At 44.5% G+C, this 4,919-nt stretch overlaps 1 non-coding gene across 1 annotated transcript; it reads right to left on the reverse strand.

Annotated features, from left to right (window-relative positions):
• Positions 1-1,762: 1,762 nt before the first annotated feature.
• On the reverse strand, positions 1,763-1,891 carry LOC115032226 (small nucleolar RNA SNORA17). The gene has a single exon (XR_003837881.1). It is a non-coding gene; the product is annotated as a small nucleolar RNA SNORA17 (small nucleolar RNA).
• Between the last annotated feature and the right edge of the window lie 3,028 nt (positions 1,892-4,919).

The following is a 4,919-nucleotide window of genomic DNA, read 5'->3' on the forward strand; positions in this document are numbered from 1 at the left end:
GCTACTCCCTAGCAACAGTTAATCAAAGATTAGTCTGATTGTTTTAGATGTACCTTCAGACCATTCGTGATTGTATGCTGTCTTGCTTCAGAGTACTCACCTGTTGGCTTACAATAGATGTCAGCACTCAGTTAGATGCTTGCCAGGTTGGACACTCCCTCACTTGCTCCCATTTTCCTATAAAACCTTGTCCCAATTATAGTTTAGGGCTAAGCTGGGTGTGGTGGCGCATGCCTTTAATCCTAGCACTCTGGAGGCAGAGGCAGGCAGATTTCTGAGTTCGAAGCCAACCTGCTCTACAAAGTGAGTTCCAGGACAGCCAGGGCTATACAGAGAAACCCTGTCTCGAATAAACAAAAAGAAACAAAAAACAAAAAAGAGAGTTCAGGGATGTTTCACCATACTGTCCTGTGGGCCAGTGGTGAGTAAACCCAAACGTGAGTTTATAATAAAGAGACCCTAATGTGATTACATTGGAGTTGGCTCCTTGGTTGTCTTTTGGGGTTCACAAACACTTCCGGGAAGAACAGTCTCTGGCTTCTGCTACACTATCAATGTTAGAACCTGGGACTCCTCTCAGATATCCTGTTGTTGACAAGAGACAGGGCCAGTTCTCCTATGCTTGTGCCCTTGGAGCTGGCTTACCTACAAACCCTACATCCAGGGCCAGCTCTGCTATGCTGCCCACGCAAGGTACAAGGCCCACTCCTATGAGTTTTGGAGTAGGTGAGGGGCAGGGGCAGGTATCCTGCCTGCCTGCCTGCCTGCCTGCCTGCCTGCCTTAGGTGGCAAGGGGTAAGGGAAACATCTCTTCCTTGCAGGCAGCAGACAAGTGGCAGGGCCAGCTCTCCCTTCAAGGCTGGCTTACCTCAAACCCCCACAACCAGGGCCAGCTCTACTGTGCTTCCTGGACAATGTGTAGGCCTCTCTCCTGAGTATTGCAGCTGACTAGGGGTGAAGTCAGCTTTCCTGACACAGGGCCAGCTCTTCCATGATGGCCAGTTCTGCGCAACACTCAGACATCAACCCAGAGCAGGGACATCCACCTGGCCTGTGGAGCTAACAGACCTCTGCTGCTGCAGGGCCATGGCCCCAGTCATGGCCTCCAGTGGTAGCACAGGGGAGGACCTTACCATGGTCCCAGGTGGCATCACTTGCTACTCACATCAGGCTGTTCCTCTCTACCCTCATGTCTCCAGTTCTGCCTCTCTTTGTTGTGTCTACATCCTCCTGTTTCTCTTTTCTTCCATTTTCCACCACTTATTTGTTTCTCTTACTGGCACCCAGGGACTCTGAGTGTCTGGTGTCCTCTCAGGAGTGCTATGACCAACCTGTTGTCGTATGGCACTGGGCAGGGGGCATCTCAGTCATGGTCTGTGCCCCCTAGGCCTGTCCAGGGTTGGACTGGTAGTCATTGTAGGCTAGCTGACTATCTGGTCTCCATGGCACCAGACTGGTGGTCATCTTGGGCTCTTTCTTCTCCCAACCCTAATCATATGGCCCCATGTGGGGGTCATCTGTGTCAAACTCACACCTACCAGGGCCCTTGGTCCCAGGCAGGTTTCTTGTAGTCTCTGGCTTGCTCCCACTGGGCCCCACAGGCCCCAGGTGGAGTTCAACTCTTCTCCAGCTTGCTCCCAGCCCTGGGAAGCCATCCAGGCCCATGCAGAGGCAGACTGGTGGCTGTCTCAGGCTAGCTCTCTATCCAGGCCCTCTGGCAAGGGACTGGTGGTTGTCTCAGGCTTGATTTTTTTTTTCAGGAAGTGTTAGGCTACTAATCATTCAGATGTTCACACATCAGATCGCCGAGTGTAGACATAGCCTCTCTCCTCTCTGCCACCTACTGACACGCATGTCTCACAACCACACCTGCAATGCCCCTAGGGTCAGGGTTGTTTTCTTTTTTTTTTTTTTTTTTTTTTTGATTTTTTTCAAGACAGGGTTTCTCTGTGTAGCCCTGGCTGTCCTGGAACTCACTCTGTAGACCAGGCTAGCCTCGAACTCAGAAATCCACCTGCCTCTGCCTCCCGAGTGCTGGGATTAAAGGCGTGCGCCACCACCTCCCAGCTATTGTTTTCAATTTTTGACAGGAAAAAAAAAATGTTGCTATATTTACTCTTTTGGTGGTCATGTGGGAGTTATTTTTGCACTTATTCAGGTTTATTAGAAGCATTTTTGAGAACTCTGGAACTCAAAAGAATCTTTTTTTTTTTTGGAGTGTATATCCCTGTTATGGTCTATACTTTGACAATATATTCTTTACATGTTTTAAGCACATGTTAGTATTGTATCTACTGTATAAATCTAGGAATAGAGCTATCAATATATATTGATCAACAATTCAATGTTTTAATCATTCAATTTCTTTGAGACTTATTAAGTACTTCAGTTCTTTGTGAATCAATTTTATTATCAGATACACATTGTCAAGAGATCATAGCTTATGGTTTAAAGCTGATCACAATGACAGAGCTGGGTGATGGATGGAAAGAGGAATTTGGTTTATGATTTGTTCCATTGCTATGAATATTTGCAATTCTTCCAAACATAATGTTAAACTACTAGAGTTGAAAGCCATGACCTGCATATCTTTTAGTAATATATTTTCATCTGCCCAATGTTTTCTTAAGAAAATTTTAAAAATGAATGCATTACCACTAACATAAATGAGTGCAAGTTAAATCCTACTTGTGTTTGAAGGGAAATGAGTGTGCTCTAGTTTTATCTTTGAAAACACTGCCAATGCTCTTTTGAATAAAGCGACTGTGAAGAAAAACACTCATGCCAATTGCTCAAACATATAACATTTTGAGAGTATAAAAAGCACCAGACTCACCTCCTATAAAAGATTGTATCTTTAAATTCATTTTTAAAATCTTAGCCTGTTCCCAGAATCAATGGTAGTACTAACAATAATCACATTGCCCCAGTTCCCATGCAACACAGCACGAGAGTGCATGGCACTCCACCAGATATGGACTCTTGGATGTACCGTGTGCTCAGGATGCTAACCAAATGCTGCCACATGCGCTGAGCTCAGGAAATAGAATAGTTTACACATTGTATTACAGAGGTTATTAGTTCCCTCACTGACTTATGGTGAGGGTTAAAGAGATAAAAGTCAAAGCCTTGTAAATTGAATATTTACTTGGTTGGTCCTCTGCCCCAGGCAATAAGTCTATCCTGAATGTAAGGAAGAGGCTGAGTCAGAAATGCATAAGAAAAGCCATGTCTCACTGCTGCTCATAGCACTGCTTTCTCTGAAGGGACACGTTGTTCTGGCTTAAGTTCAGGCACTTTGATTAACTCAAGGGAAGGATGGTGGGACTTCATGGTCGGGCAAGTTATAAGTACACAAAAGAATTGGGATTTTTCCGGATTACTCTCTAAGGTCTTCCCTTTTTTTGATGTCATAACTGTGAATTTTATTAGCAATCAGCTTACTGCATTTTTTTCAATTTTTATTAGATATTTTCTTTATTTACATTTCAAATGTTATCCCCTTTCTTGGTTTCCCCTCCAAAAATTCCAATCCCCCCCTCCCCCTGCTCACCAACCTACCCACTCCCACTTCCTGGCCTTGGCATTCCCCTACACTGGGGCATAGAGCCTTCACAGGACCAAGGACCTCTCCTCCCATTGATGACTGACTAGGCCATCCTCTGCTACATATGCAGCTGGAGCCATGAGTCCCACCATGTGTACTCTTAGGTTGGTGGTTTAGTCCCTGGGAGCTCTGTGGGGTATTGGTTAGCTCATATTGTTGTTCCTCCTATGGGGCTGCAAACCCCTTTGGCTCCTTGGGTCCTTTCTTTAGCTCCTTCATTGGGAATCCTATGCTCAGTGAAATGGTAAGCTGCGAGCATCCACTTCTGTATTTGTCAGGCAGAACCTCTTAGGAGACAGCTATAACAGGCTTCTGTTGGCAAGCACTTGTTGGCATTCACAAAAGTGTCTGGATTTGGTGATTGTATATGAGATGAATCCGCAGGTGGAGCAGTCTCTGGATGATCATTCCTTCAGTTTCTGCTCCACACTTTGACTCTGTAACTCCTTTCATGGTGTTTTGCTCCTCTTTCTAAGAAGGATCAAAGTATTCACACTTTGGTCTTCCTTCTTCTGAGTTTCATATGGTTTGTGAATTGTATCTTGGGTATTCGCAGCTTCTGGGCTAATATCCACTTATCAATGAGTGCATACCATGTGTGTTCTTTTGTGATTGGGTTACCTCACTCAGGATGATATTTTCTAATTCCGTCCACTTGCCTGAGAATGTCATAAATTCATTGTTTTTAATAGCTGACTAGTACTCCATTGTGTAAATGTACCACATTTTCTGTATCTATTCCTCTGTTGAGAGACATCTGGGTTCTTTCCAGCTTCTGGCTATTATAAATAAGGCTGCTATGAACATAGTGGAGCATGTGTTCTTATTACATTTTGTCCTTCTGACCAGTTGGAACATCTTCTGGATATATGCCCAGGAGTGGTATAGCTGGGTTCTCAGGTAGTAGTACTATGTCTAATTTTCTGAGGAACCGCTAGACTGATTTCCAGAGCGGTTGTACACGCTTGCAATCCCACCAACAATGGAGGAGTGTTCCTCTTTCTCCATAACCTTGCTAGCATCTGCTGTCGCCTGAGGTTTTGATCTTAGCCATTCTGACTGGTATGAGGTGGAATCTCAAGGTTGCTTTGATTTGCATTTCCCTGATGACTAAGGATGTTGAACATTTCTTTAGGTGCTTGTCAGCTATTCAGTGTTCCTCACTTTGGGAATTCTCTGTACTCCATTTTTTAACAGGGTTATTTGGTTCTCTGGAGTCTAACTTCTTGAGTTCTTTGTATATATTGGATATTTGCCCTCTATCGGATATAGAATTGGTAAAGACCTTTTGCCAATCTGTTGGTTGCCATTT

The sequence above is a fragment of the Mus caroli genome, unplaced genomic scaffold, assembly GCF_978045245.1.
Source record: "Mus caroli unplaced genomic scaffold, Mus_caroli_1 scaffold_9, whole genome shotgun sequence".
Classification (NCBI taxonomy): Eukaryota; Metazoa; Chordata; class Mammalia; order Rodentia; family Muridae; genus Mus; species Mus caroli.